Source organism: Leuresthes tenuis, unplaced genomic scaffold (genome assembly GCF_036924035.1).
Source record: "Leuresthes tenuis unplaced genomic scaffold, fLeuTen1.0.hap1 SCAF_11, whole genome shotgun sequence".
In the NCBI taxonomy this organism is placed as follows: Eukaryota; Metazoa; Chordata; class Actinopteri; order Atheriniformes; family Atherinopsidae; genus Leuresthes; species Leuresthes tenuis.
Genome location: NW_027325365.1, coordinates 25660592 through 25675327, shown reverse-complemented (window position 1 = coordinate 25675327; position 14736 = coordinate 25660592). Strand labels below are relative to the sequence as shown.

At 41.9% G+C, this 14736-nt stretch overlaps 11 non-coding genes across 11 annotated transcripts; all 11 read right to left on the bottom strand.

Annotated features, from left to right (window-relative positions):
- Positions 1–1224: 1224 nt before the first annotated feature.
- Positions 1225–1306, bottom strand: trnal-uag (transfer RNA leucine (anticodon UAG)). Its single transcript has one exon. It is a non-coding gene; the product is annotated as a tRNA-Leu (tRNA).
- A 1061-nt stretch (positions 1307–2367) lies between these two features.
- On the bottom strand, positions 2368–2449 carry trnal-uag (transfer RNA leucine (anticodon UAG)). The gene has a single exon. It is a non-coding gene; the product is annotated as a tRNA-Leu (tRNA).
- A 756-nt stretch (positions 2450–3205) lies between these two features.
- trnal-uag (transfer RNA leucine (anticodon UAG)) lies at positions 3206–3287 on the bottom strand. Its single transcript has one exon. It is a non-coding gene; the product is annotated as a tRNA-Leu (tRNA).
- Positions 3288–4346: 1059 nt separating this feature from the next.
- trnal-uag (transfer RNA leucine (anticodon UAG)) lies at positions 4347–4428 on the bottom strand. The gene has a single exon. It is a non-coding gene; the product is annotated as a tRNA-Leu (tRNA).
- Positions 4429–5488: 1060 nt separating this feature from the next.
- trnal-uag (transfer RNA leucine (anticodon UAG)) lies at positions 5489–5570 on the bottom strand. Its single transcript has one exon. It is a non-coding gene; the product is annotated as a tRNA-Leu (tRNA).
- Positions 5571–6941: 1371 nt separating this feature from the next.
- trnam-cau (transfer RNA methionine (anticodon CAU)) lies at positions 6942–7013 on the bottom strand. The gene has a single exon. It is a non-coding gene; the product is annotated as a tRNA-Met (tRNA).
- Positions 7014–7993: 980 nt separating this feature from the next.
- On the bottom strand, positions 7994–8075 carry trnal-uag (transfer RNA leucine (anticodon UAG)). The gene has a single exon. It is a non-coding gene; the product is annotated as a tRNA-Leu (tRNA).
- Positions 8076–9947: 1872 nt separating this feature from the next.
- On the bottom strand, positions 9948–10029 carry trnal-uaa (transfer RNA leucine (anticodon UAA)). The gene has a single exon. It is a non-coding gene; the product is annotated as a tRNA-Leu (tRNA).
- A 1733-nt stretch (positions 10030–11762) lies between these two features.
- On the bottom strand, positions 11763–11844 carry trnal-uag (transfer RNA leucine (anticodon UAG)). Its single transcript has one exon. It is a non-coding gene; the product is annotated as a tRNA-Leu (tRNA).
- Positions 11845–12905: 1061 nt separating this feature from the next.
- Positions 12906–12987, bottom strand: trnal-uag (transfer RNA leucine (anticodon UAG)). Its single transcript has one exon. It is a non-coding gene; the product is annotated as a tRNA-Leu (tRNA).
- A 756-nt stretch (positions 12988–13743) lies between these two features.
- Positions 13744–13825, bottom strand: trnal-uag (transfer RNA leucine (anticodon UAG)). The gene has a single exon. It is a non-coding gene; the product is annotated as a tRNA-Leu (tRNA).
- Between the last annotated feature and the right edge of the window lie 911 nt (positions 13826–14736).

Here is a 14736-nt window from a genome sequence, read left to right as displayed (position 1 = left end):
ACAATGCATAGCATCTGGGTGACCTCAGCCACATCCTTAACCTGCATTTCCAAAACCTGAAGAGTAATGGCCACAAATAAAAATAAGCCTTGAAAAAGGACAACTACATGTGTAAGATTTCCTCTAAGTTCCATCAACTTAAAGGTAACATTTTTTTTTTTTTTTCTAGAAAGCAGACTTGTACTTTTGATGGTGAAACTGCCACAAAATAGAGCATTCACAATGGCAGGATTTAATCACTTTACACCACTATGTTAACAGGTCACTCTCATTAGTAGATATACAGAGGCTTAAAACCTGCAAATTCAAATGACTTTGGTCTCTATGGCTACGATCCCCAACATTACATGTCCACTGCAAGGCGCACAAAGAACAAACTGGGATTCATGTTTGCACCTTAGCAGAGAATGAAGGTACACTTGGGTTATCCAAAGGACAACTACATGTGTAAGATTTCCATCAACTTCAAGGTAACATTTGATCTCTTTCTTGAAATCAGACTTGTACTTTTGATGGTGAAAGTGCCACCAAAGAGAGCATTCACAATGGCAGGATTTAATCACTTTACACCACTATGTTAACAGTTCACCCTCATTAGTAGATATACAGAGGTTTAAAACCTGCAACTTCAAATGACTTTGGTCTCTATGGCTACGATCCCCAACATTACCTGTCCACTGCAAGGCGCAAAAAGAACGAACTGGGATTCATGTTTGCACCTTAGCAGAGAATGAAGGTACACTTGACATTTGGGTTATCTCCCCAAAGGACAACTACATCTGTAAGATTTCTTCAGAGTTCCATCAACTTCAAGGTAACATTTGTTCTCTTTCTTGAAATCAGACTTGTACTTTTGATGGTGAAAGTGCCACCAAATAGAACATTCACAATGGCAGGATTTAATCACTTTACACCACTATGTTAACAGTTCACCCTCATTAGTAGATATACAGAGGTTTAAAACCTGCAACTTCAAATGACTTTGGTCTCTATGGCTACGATCCCCAACATTACCTGTCCACTGCAAGGCGCAAAGAGAACGAACTGGGATTCATGTTTGCACCTTAGCAGAGAATGAAGGTACACTTGACATTTGGGTTATCTCCCCAAAGGACAACTACATGTGTAAGATTTCCATCAACTTCAAGGTAACATTTGATCTCTTTCTTGAAATCAGACTTGTACTTTTGATGGTGAAAGTGCCACCAAATAGAGCATTCACAATGGCAGTGGTGGGATTTGAACCCACGCCTCCACAGAGACTGGAGCCTAAATCCAGCGCCTTCGACCACTCGGCCACACTACCAAAGACAGCTGCCAGTCAACTACAGGTCCACCGACCCCCGGGTTATGGGCCCAGCAAGCTTCCACTGCGCCACTCTGCTTTTGCATTTTTTTTTCCTTGGGCTGAAATAGCAAATGGTGTTAGGAGGTACATTTGAAGATTGCAAGCACAGCAGCCCAAGCGCTGTGGCACTCAGCTTCCATGTATCTTGATTAGGGTTTTGGAAAACTAAGAACCTCCAAGTTACAATCACAACATTAGCAGTCACTGCAGTACTTTGAATGGGGTCTTGAGGCCTGTTTCAGTTCAGTCACGTCACACCACTATGTTAACAGGTCACTCTCATTAGTAGATATACAGAGGCTTAAAACCTGCAAATTTAAATGACTTTGGTCTCTATGGCTACGATCCCCAACATTACATCTCCACTGTGGTGATTTTCTTATTATTCATTGCATTGAGGGATTAAAGAGTGTAATATTAATGGTTTGGACTCTGAGTCATAGTGTATGAATGTTAGACCTACTGACTGACAATGCATAGCATCTGGGTGACCTCAGCCACATCCTTAACCTGCATTTCCAAAACCTGAAGAGTAATGGCCACAAATAAAAATAAGCCTTGAAAAAGGACAACTACATGTGTAAGATTTCCTCTAAGTTCCATCAACTTAAAGGTAACATTTTTTTTTTTTTTTCTAGAAAGCAGACTTGTACTTTTGATGGTGAAACTGCCACAAAATAGAGCATTCACAATGGCAGGATTTAATCACTTTACACCACTATGTTAACAGGTCACTCTCATTAGTAGATATACAGAGGCTTAAAACCTGCAAATTCAAATGACTTTGGTCTCTATGGCTACGATCCCCAACATTACATGTCCACTGCAAGGCGCACAAAGAACGAACTGGGATTCATGTTTGCACCTTAGCAGAGAATGAAGGTACACTTGGGTTATCTCCCCAAAGGACAACTACATGTGTAAGATTTCCATCAACTTCAAGGTAACATTTGATCTCTTTCTTGAAATCAGACTTGTAGTTTTGATGGTGAAAGTGCCACCAAATAGAGCATTCACAATGGCAGTGGTGGGATTTGAACCCACGCCTCCACAGAGACTGGAGCCTAAATCCAGCGCCTTCGACCACTCGGCCACACTACCAAAGACAGGTGCCAGTCAACTACAGGTCCACCGACCTCCGGGTTATGGGCCCAGCAAGCTTCCACTGCGCCACTCTGCTTTTAATCACAGGATTTAATCACTTTACACCACTATGTTAACAGGTCACCCTCATTAGTAGATATACAGAGGTTTAAAACCTGCAACTTCAAATGACTTTGGTCTCTCTGGCTACGATCCCCAACATTACATGTCCACTGCAAGGCGAACAAAGAACGAACTGGGATTCATGTTTGCACCTTAGCAGAGAATGAAGGTACACTTGACATTTGGGTTATCTCCCCAAAGGACAACTACATCTGTAAGATTTCTTCAGAGTTCCATCAACTTCAAGGTAACATTTGTTTTTTTTTCTTGAAAGCAGACTTGTACTTTTGATGGTGAAACTGCCATCAAATAGAACATTCACAATGGCAGGATTTAATCACTTTACACCACTATGTTAACAGGTCACCCTCATTAGTAGATATACAGAGGTTTAAAACCTGCAACTTCAAATGACTTTGGTCTCTATGGCTACGATCCCCAACATTACATGTCCACTGCAAGGCGCACAAAGAACGAACTGGGATTCATGTTTGCACCTTAGCAGAGAATGAAGGTACACTTGGGTTATCTCCCCAAAGGACAACTACATGTGTAAGATTTCCATCAACTTCAAGGTAACATTTGATCTCTTTCTTGAAATCAGACTTGTACTTTTGATGGTAAAAGTGCCACCAAATAGAGCATTCACAATGGCAGTGGTGGGATTGGAATCCACGCCTCCACAGACACTGGAGCCTAAATCCAGCGCCTTCGACCACTCGGCCACACTACCAAAGACAGCTGCCAGTCAACTACAGGTCCACCGACCTCCGGGTTATGGGCCCAGCAAGCTTCCACTGCGCCACTCTGCTTTTGCATTTTTTTTCCTTGGGCTGAGATAGCAAATGGTGTTAGGAGGTACATTTGAAGATTGCAAGCACAGCAGCCCAAGCGCTGTGACACTCAGCTTCCATGTATCTTGATTAGGGTTTTGGAAAACTAAGAACCTCCAAGTTACAATCACAACATTAGCAGTCACTGCAGTACTTTGAATGGGGTCTTGAGGCCTGTTTCAGTTCAGTCACGTCACACCACTATGTTAACAGGTCACTCTCATTAGTACATATACAGAGGCTTAAAATCTGCAACTTCAAATGACTTTGGTCTCTATGGCTACGATCCCCAACATTACATCTCCACTGTGGTGATTTTCTTATCATTCATTGCATTGAGGTATTAAAGAGTGTAATATTAATGGTTTGGACTCTGAGTCATAGTGTATGAATGTTAGACCTACTGACTGACAATGCATAGCATCTGGGTGACCTCAGCCACATCCTTAACCTGCATTTCCAAAACCTGAAGAGTAATGGCCACAAATAAAAATAAGCCTTGAAAAAGGACAACTACATGTGTAAGATTTCCTCTAAGTTCCATCAACTTAAAGGTAACATTTGTTTTTTTTTTCTAGAAAGCAGACTTGTACTTTTGATGGTGAAACTGCCATCAAATAGAACATTCACAATGGCAGGATTTAATCACTTTACACCACTATGTTAACAGGTCACCCTCATTAGTAGATATACAGAGGCTTAAAACCTGCAACTTCAAATGACTTTGGTCTCTATGGCTACGATCCCCAACATTACATGTCCACTGCAAGGCGCACAAAGAACGAACTGGGATTCATGTTTGCACCTTAGCAGAGAATGAAGGTACACTTGGGTTATCTCCCCAAAGGACAACTACATGTGTAAGATTTCCATCAACTTCAAGGTAACATTTGATCTCTTTCTTGAAATCAGACTTGTACTTTTGATGGTAAAAGTGCCACCAAATAGAGCATTCACAATGGCAGTGGTGGGATTGGAATCCACGCCTCCACAGACACTGGAGCCTAAATCCAGCGCCTTCGACCACTCGGCCACACTACCAAAGACAGCTGCCAGTCAACTACAGGTCCACCGACCTCCGGGTTATGGGCCCAGCAAGCTTCCACTGCGCCACTCTGCTTTTGCATTTTTTTTTCCTTGGGCTGAGATAGCAAATGGTGTTAGGAGGCACATTTGAAGATTGCAAGCACAGCAGCCCAAGCGCTGTGACACTCAGCTTCCATGTATCTTGATTAGGGTTTTGGAAAACTAAGAACCTCCAAGTTACAATCACAACATTAGCAGTCACTGCAGTACTTTGAATGGGGTCTTGAGGCCTGTTTCAGTTCAGTCACGTCACACCACTATGTTAACAGGTCACTCTCATTAGTACATATACAGAGGCTTAAAATCTGCAACTTCAAATGACTTTGGTCTCTATGGCTACGATCCCCAACATTACATCTCCACTGTGGTGATTTTCTTATCATTCATTGCATTGAGGTATTAAAGAGTGTAATATTAATGGTTTGGACTCTGAGTCATAGTGTATAAATGTTAGACCTACTGACTGACAATGCATAGCATCTGGGTGACCTCAGCCACATCCTTAACCTGCATTTCCAAAACCTGAAGAGTAATGGCCACAAATAAAAATAAGCCTTGAAAAAGGACAACTACATGTGTAAGATTTCCTCTAAGTTCCATCAACTTAAAGGTAACATTTGTTTTTTTTTTCTAGAAAGCAGACTTGTACTTTTGATGGTGAAACTGCCATCAAATAGAACATTCACAATGGCAGGATTTAATCACTTTACACCACTATGTTAACAGGTCACCCTCATTAGTAGATATACAGAGGTTTAAAACCTGCAACTTCAAATGACTTTGGTCTCTATGGCTACGATCCCCAACATTACATGTCCACTGCAAGGCGCACAAAGAACGAACTGGGATTCATGTTTGCACCTTAGCAGAGAATGAAGGTACACTTGGGTTATCTCCCCAAAGGACAACTACATGTGTAAGATTTCCATCAACTTCAAGGTAACATTTGATCTCTTTCTTGAAATCAGACTTGTACTTTTGATGGTGAAAGTGCCACCAAATAGAGCATTCACAATGGCAGTGGTGGGATTTGAACCCACGCCTCCACAGAGACTGGAGTCTAAATCCAGCGCCTTCGACCACTCGGCCACACTACCAAAGACAGCTGCCAGTGAACTACAGGTCCACCGACCTCCGGGTTATGGGCCCAGCAAGCTTCCACTGCGCCACTCTGCTTTTGCATTTTTTTTTCCTTGGGCTGAGATAGCAAATGGTGTTAGGAGGTACATTTGAAGATTGCAAGCACAGCAGCCCAAGCGCTGTGACACTCAGCTTCCATGTATCTTGATTAGGGTTTTGGAAAACTAAGAACCTCCAAGTTACAATCACAACATTAGCAGTCACTGCAGTACTTTGAATGGGGTCTTGAGGCCTGTTTCAGTTCAGTCACGTCACACCACTATGTTAACAGGTCACTCTCATTAGTAGATATACAGAGGCTTAAAACCTGCAACTTCAAATGACTTTGGTCTCTATGGCTACGATCCCCAACATTACATCTCCACTGAAAGGTCTTGGATTCATGTTTGAATCCTTTGCAGAGAATGAAAGTACACTTGACATATGGGTTACCTCCGCACAGGACAACTACATGTTCTTTTTCTTGAAAGCAGACTTGTACTTTTGATGGTGAAACTGCCACCAAATAGAGCATTCACAATGGCAGGATTTAATCACTTTACACCACTATGTTAACAGGTCACCCTCATTAGTATATATACAGAGGTTTAAAACCTGCAACTTCAAATGACTTTGGTCTCTATGGCTTGTATCTCCAACATTACATGTCCACTGAAAGGTCTTGGATTCATGTTTGAATCCTTTGCAGAGAATGAAAGTACACTTGACATATGGGTTACCTCCGCACAGGACAACTACATGTTCTTTTTCTTGAAAGCAGACTTGCACTTTTGATGGTGAAACTGCCACCAAATAGAGCATTCACAATGGCAGGATTTTAACCCACAGCTCCACAGAGACTGGAGCTGAAATACAGCACCTTCGACCACACTACCAAAGACAGCTTTGAGTCCACTACAGGGGACCGTCAGCTTTCAAAGATGACTGAACTGAAGGATCGTAATCAAGAGCTGTCAGTAGAGCCTTATAGATGAAACTTTTCTAACGCATAATAACACAAGCAGTACTTTCAGCCTGTTGTATAGAAACATTTAGTAGCAATATTTGCAAGGACAAACGGCTTCATTGAGCTAAGTGACCAGAAAGAAGTTTCACCCTCATGTGAACAGGAGTCCTTAAAAGTAAATTGTCAGGTACTGAAAGAAGGAGCAAGCTTCCCTCAAGAAAAGATGGATGTTCGGAAACTTATGATTACCAGTTGTAGTCTTCCCACTATGGAACACCCAGATATATTTGTTATGCTTTTCATCAAAAGCCATGAAATCTTTACAGAAGAGAGGATAACAAAGGAAAAGTACACACGAGCAGTAGTCTATAATAGGAAGGTCTAGCAGAGGATGGTTTCGATCCATCGACCTCTGGGTTATGGGCCCAGCACGCTTCCGCTGCGCCACTCTGCTTTTACACAGGGATTCCTAGGACTGAGATACCAAAGAGTTTATGGAGACACATTTTAAGATTGCAAGCACAGCAGCCCAAGCGCTGTGACACTCAGCTTCCATGTATCTTGATTAGGGTTTTGGAAAACTAGGAACCTCCAAATTACAATCACAACATTAGAAGTCACTGCAATACCTTGAATGGCGTCTTGAGTCCGGTTTCAGTTCAGTCACGTCACACCACTATTTTAACAGGTCACCCTCATTAGTAGATATACAGAGGTTTAAAACCTGCAACTTCAAATGACTTTGGTCTCTATGGCTACGATCCCCAACATTACATCTCCACTGGGGTGATTTTCTTATGATTCATTGCATTGAGGCTTTAAAGAGTGTAATATTAATGGTTTGGACTCTGAGTCATAGTGTATGAATGTTAGACCTACTGACTGACAATGCATAGCATCTGGGTGACCTCAGCCACATCCTTAACCTGCATTTCCAAAACCTGAAGAGTAATGGCCACAAATAAAAATAAGCCTTGAAAAAGGACAACTACATGTGTAAGATTTCCTCTAAGTTCCATCAACTTAAAGGTAACATTTGTTTTTTTTTTCTAGAAAGCAGACTTGTACTTTTGATGGTGAAACTGCCATCAAATAGAACATTCACAATGGCAGGATTTAATCACTTTACACCACTATGTTAACAGGTCACCCTCATTAGTAGATATACAGAGGTTTAAAACCTGCAACTTCAAATGACTTTGGTCTCTATGGCTACGATCCCCAACATTACATGTCCACTGCAAGGCGCACAAAGAACGAACTGGGATTCATGTTTGCACCTTAGCAGAGAATGAAGGTACACTTGGGTTATCTCCCCAAAGGACAACTACATGTGTAAGATTTCCATCAACTTCAAGGTAACATTTGATCTCTTTCTTGAAATCAGACTTGTACTTTTGATGGTAAAAGTGCCACCAAATAGAGCATTCACAATGGCAGTGGTGGGATTGGAATCCACGCCTCCACAGACACTGGAGCCTAAATCCAGCGCCTTCGACCACTCGGCCACACTACCAAAGACAGCTGCCAGTCAACTACAGGTCCACCGACCTCCGGGTTATGGGCCCAGCAAGCTTCCACTGCGCCACTCTGCTTTTGCATTTTTTTTCCTTGGGCTGAGATAGCAAATGGTGTTAGGAGGTACATTTGAAGATTGCAAGCACAGCAGCCCAAGCGCTGTGACACTCAGCTTCCATGTATCTTGATTAGGGTTTTGGAAAACTAAGAACCTCCAAGTTACAATCACAACATTAGCAGTCACTGCAGTACTTTGAATGGGGTCTTGAGGCCTGTTTCAGTTCAGTCACGTCACACCACTATGTTAACAGGTCACTCTCATTAGTAGATATACAGAGGCTTAAAATCTGCAACTTCAAATGACTTTGGTCTCTATGGCTACGATCCCCAACATTACATCTCCACTGTGGTGATTTTCTTATGATTCATTGCATTGAGGCTTTAAAGAGTGTAATATTAATGGTTTGGACTCTGAGTCATAGTGTATGAATGTTAGACCTACTGACTGACAATGCATAGCATCTGGGTGACCTCAGCCACATCCTTAACCTGCATTTCCAAAACCTGAAGAGTAATGGCCACAAATAAAAATAAGCCTTGAAAAAGGACAACTACATGTGTAAGATTTCCTCTAAGTTCCATCAACTTAAAGGTAACATTTGTTTTTTTTTTCTAGAAAGCAGACTTGTACTTTTGATGGTGAAACTGCCATCAAATAGAACATTCACAATGGCAGGATTTAATCACTTTACACCACTATGTTAACAGGTCACCCTCATTAGTAGATATACAGAGGTTTAAAACCTGCAACTTCAAATGACTTTGGTCTCTATGGCTACGATCCCCAACATTACATGTCCACTGCAAGGCGCACAAAGAACGAACTGGGATTCATGTTTGCACCTTAGCAGAGAATGAAGGTACACTTGGGTTATCTCCCCAAAGGACAACTACATGTGTAAGATTTCCATCAACTTCAAGGTAACATTTGATCTCTTTCTTGAAATCAGACTTGTACTTTTGATGGTGAAAGTGCCACCAAATAGAACATTCACAATGGCAGTGGTGGGATTTGAACCCACGCCTCCACAGAGACTGGAGCCTAAATCCAGCGCCTTCGACCAAATTACCAAAAACAGCTGCCAGTCAACCACAGGTCCACCGACCTCTGGGTTATGGGCCCAACATTACGTCTCCACTGGGGTGATTTTCTTATTATTCATTGCATTGGGGCTTTAAAGAGTGTAATATTAGTGGTTTGGACTCTGAGTCATAGTGTATGAATGTTAGACCTACTGACTGACAATGCATAGCATCTGGGTGACCTCAGCCACATCCTTAACCTCCATTTCCAAAACCTGAAGAGTAATGGCCACAAATAAAAATAAGCCTTGGAAAAGATAGCTTGCCAACCAGCCGGCAATGTCACAGTGGTAACATCTATTTTTTTCCATGTCTGTTTCACTGATTATTCTGTGAGCTGAAGGGACTCTTTAGTTGTGTAATATTAATTTATACGCTTCATACAGGACTCTCTGTAGTTCCACATATAAAAATTATTCCTGACCAAAGTCTCCTTTATCTCTGGCAGTAGAAGAAACTGAAATTCTTCAAAATGTCAGTCACAAGTTAGACTTGGCAAAATGAGCTATCTTTCTGTGGTCACGCATTAAGACTGCAAGGCACACCAAGAAAGGTCTGGGATTCATGTTTGCACCTTAGCAGAGAAAGAAAGTACACCTGACATATGGGTTACCTTCCTAAAAGATTTCCTCTAAGTTCCATCAACTTCAAGGTAACATTGGTTTTCTTCTTGAAAACAGACTTGTACTTTTGATGATGGAAGTGCCACCAAATAGAACATTCACAATGGCAGTGGTGGGATTTGAACCCACGCCTCCACAGAGACTGGAGCTTAAATCCAGCGCCTTCGACCACTCGGCCACACTACCAAAGACAGCTGCCAGTCAACTACAGGTCCACCGACCTCCGGGTTATGGGCCCAGCAAGCTTCCACTGCGCCACTCTGCTTTTGCATTTTTTTCCTTGGGCTGAGATAGCAAATGGTGTTAGGAGGTACATTTGAAGATTGCAAGCACAGCAGCCCAAGCGCTGTGAAACTCAGCTTCCATGTATCTTGATTAGGGTTTTGGAAAACTAAGAACCTCCAAGTTACAATCACAACATTAGCAGTCACTGCAGTACTTTGAATGGGGTCTTGAGGCCTGTTTCAGTTCAGTCACGTCACACCACTATGTTAACAGGTCACTCTCATTAGTACATATACAGAGGCTTAAAATCTGCAACTTCAAATGACTTTGGTCTCTATGGCTACGATCCCCAACATTACATCTCCACTGTGGTGATTTTCTTATTATTCATTGCATTGAGGGATTAAAGAGTGTAATATTAATGGTTTGGACTCTGAGTCATAGTGTATGAATGTTAGACCTACTGACTGACAATGCATAGCATCTGGGTGACCTCAGCCACATCCTTAACCTGCATTTCCAAAACCTGAAGAGTAATGGCCACAAATAAAAATAAGCCTTGAAAAAGGACAACTACATGTGTAAGATTTCCTCTAAGTTCCATCAACTTAAAGGTAACATTTTTTTTTTTTTTTCTAGAAAGCAGACTTGTACTTTTGATGGTGAAACTGCCACAAAATAGAGCATTCACAATGGCAGGATTTAATCACTTTACACCACTATGTTAACAGGTCACTCTCATTAGTAGATATACAGAGGCTTAAAACCTGCAAATTCAAATGACTTTGGTCTCTATGGCTACGATCCCCAACATTACATGTCCACTGCAAGGCGCACAAAGAACAAACTGGGATTCATGTTTGCACCTTAGCAGAGAATGAAGGTACACTTGGGTTATCCAAAGGACAACTACATGTGTAAGATTTCCATCAACTTCAAGGTAACATTTGATCTCTTTCTTGAAATCAGACTTGTACTTTTGATGGTGAAAGTGCCACCAAAGAGAGCATTCACAATGGCAGGATTTAATCACTTTACACCACTATGTTAACAGTTCACCCTCATTAGTAGATATACAGAGGTTTAAAACCTGCAACTTCAAATGACTTTGGTCTCTATGGCTACGATCCCCAACATTACCTGTCCACTGCAAGGCGCAAAAAGAACGAACTGGGATTCATGTTTGCACCTTAGCAGAGAATGAAGGTACACTTGACATTTGGGTTATCTCCCCAAAGGACAACTACATCTGTAAGATTTCTTCAGAGTTCCATCAACTTCAAGGTAACATTTGTTCTCTTTCTTGAAATCAGACTTGTACTTTTGATGGTGAAAGTGCCACCAAATAGAACATTCACAATGGCAGGATTTAATCACTTTACACCACTATGTTAACAGTTCACCCTCATTAGTAGATATACAGAGGTTTAAAACCTGCAACTTCAAATGACTTTGGTCTCTATGGCTACGATCCCCAACATTACCTGTCCACTGCAAGGCGCAAAGAGAACGAACTGGGATTCATGTTTGCACCTTAGCAGAGAATGAAGGTACACTTGACATTTGGGTTATCTCCCCAAAGGACAACTACATGTGTAAGATTTCCATCAACTTCAAGGTAACATTTGATCTCTTTCTTGAAATCAGACTTGTACTTTTGATGGTGAAAGTGCCACCAAATAGAGCATTCACAATGGCAGTGGTGGGATTTGAACCCACGCCTCCACAGAGACTGGAGCCTAAATCCAGCGCCTTCGACCACTCGGCCACACTACCAAAGACAGCTGCCAGTCAACTACAGGTCCACCGACCCCCGGGTTATGGGCCCAGCAAGCTTCCACTGCGCCACTCTGCTTTTGCATTTTTTTTTCCTTGGGCTGAAATAGCAAATGGTGTTAGGAGGTACATTTGAAGATTGCAAGCACAGCAGCCCAAGCGCTGTGGCACTCAGCTTCCATGTATCTTGATTAGGGTTTTGGAAAACTAAGAACCTCCAAGTTACAATCACAACATTAGCAGTCACTGCAGTACTTTGAATGGGGTCTTGAGGCCTGTTTCAGTTCAGTCACGTCACACCACTATGTTAACAGGTCACTCTCATTAGTAGATATACAGAGGCTTAAAACCTGCAAATTTAAATGACTTTGGTCTCTATGGCTACGATCCCCAACATTACATCTCCACTGTGGTGATTTTCTTATTATTCATTGCATTGAGGGATTAAAGAGTGTAATATTAATGGTTTGGACTCTGAGTCATAGTGTATGAATGTTAGACCTACTGACTGACAATGCATAGCATCTGGGTGACCTCAGCCACATCCTTAACCTGCATTTCCAAAACCTGAAGAGTAATGGCCACAAATAAAAATAAGCCTTGAAAAAGGACAACTACATGTGTAAGATTTCCTCTAAGTTCCATCAACTTAAAGGTAACATTTTTTTTTTTTTTTCTAGAAAGCAGACTTGTACTTTTGATGGTGAAACTGCCACAAAATAGAGCATTCACAATGGCAGGATTTAATCACTTTACACCACTATGTTAACAGGTCACTCTCATTAGTAGATATACAGAGGCTTAAAACCTGCAAATTCAAATGACTTTGGTCTCTATGGCTACGATCCCCAACATTACATGTCCACTGCAAGGCGCACAAAGAACGAACTGGGATTCATGTTTGCACCTTAGCAGAGAATGAAGGTACACTTGGGTTATCTCCCCAAAGGACAACTACATGTGTAAGATTTCCATCAACTTCAAGGTAACATTTGATCTCTTTCTTGAAATCAGACTTGTAGTTTTGATGGTGAAAGTGCCACCAAATAGAGCATTCACAATGGCAGTGGTGGGATTTGAACCCACGCCTCCACAGAGACTGGAGCCTAAATCCAGCGCCTTCGACCACTCGGCCACACTACCAAAGACAGGTGCCAGTCAACTACAGGTCCACCGACCTCCGGGTTATGGGCCCAGCAAGCTTCCACTGCGCCACTCTGCTTTTAATCACAGGATTTAATCACTTTACACCACTATGTTAACAGGTCACCCTCATTAGTAGATATACAGAGGTTTAAAACCTGCAACTTCAAATGACTTTGGTCTCTCTGGCTACGATCCCCAACATTACATGTCCACTGCAAGGCGAACAAAGAACGAACTGGGATTCATGTTTGCACCTTAGCAGAGAATGAAGGTACACTTGACATTTGGGTTATCTCCCCAAAGGACAACTACATCTGTAAGATTTCTTCAGAGTTCCATCAACTTCAAGGTAACATTTGTTTTTTTTTCTTGAAAGCAGACTTGTACTTTTGATGGTGAAACTGCCATCAAATAGAACATTCACAATGGCAGGATTTAATCACTTTACACCACTATGTTAACAGGTCACCCTCATTAGTAGATATACAGAGGTTTAAAACCTGCAACTTCAAATGACTTTGGTCTCTATGGCTACGATCCCCAACATTACATGTCCACTGCAAGGCGCACAAAGAACGAACTGGGATTCATGTTTGCACCTTAGCAGAGAATGAAGGTACACTTGGGTTATCTCCCCAAAGGACAACTACATGTGTAAGATTTCCATCAACTTCAAGGTAACATTTGATCTCTTTCTTGAAATCAGACTTGTACTTTTGATGGTAAAAGTGCCACCAAATAGAGCATTCACAATGGCAGTGGTGGGATTGGAATCCACGCCTCCACAGACACTGGAGCCTAAATCCAGCGCCTTCGACCACTCGGCCACACTACCAAAGACAGCTGCCAGTCAACTACAGGTCCACCGACCTCCGGGTTATGGGCCCAGCAAGCTTCCACTGCGCCACTCTGCTTTTGCATTTTTTTTCCTTGGGCTGAGATAGCAAATGGTGTTAGGAGGTACATTTGAAGATTGCAAGCACAGCAGCCCAAGCGCTGTGACACTCAGCTTCCATGTATCTTGATTAGGGTTTTGGAAAACTAAGAACCTCCAAGTTACAATCACAACATTAGCAGTCACTGCAGTACTTTGAATGGGGTCTTGAGGCCTGTTTCAGTTCAGTCACGTCACACCACTATGTTAACAGGTCACTCTCATTAGTACATATACAGAGGCTTAAAATCTGCAACTTCAAATGACTTTGGTCTCTATGGCTACGATCCCCAACATTACATCTCCACTGTGGTGATTTTCTTATCATTCATTGCATTGAGGTATTAAAGAGTGTAATATTAATGGTTTGGACTCTGAGTCATAGTGTATGAATGTTAGACCTACTGACTGACAATGCATAGCATCTGGGTGACCTCAGCCACATCCTTAACCTGCATTTCCAAAACCTGAAGAGTAATGGCCACAAATAAAAATAAGCCTTGAAAAAGGACAACTACATGTGTAAGATTTCCTCTAAGTTCCATCAACTTAAAGGTAACATTTGTTTTTTTTTTCTAGAAAGCAGACTTGTACTTTTGATGGTGAAACTGCCATCAAATAGAACATTCACAATGGCAGGATTTAATCACTTTACACCACTATGTTAACAGGTCACCCTCATTAGTAGATATACAGAGGCTTAAAACCTGCAACTTCAAATGACTTTGGTCTCTATGGCTACGATCCCCAACATTACATGTCCACTGCAAGGCGCACAAAGAACGAACTGGGATTCATGTTTGCACCTTAGC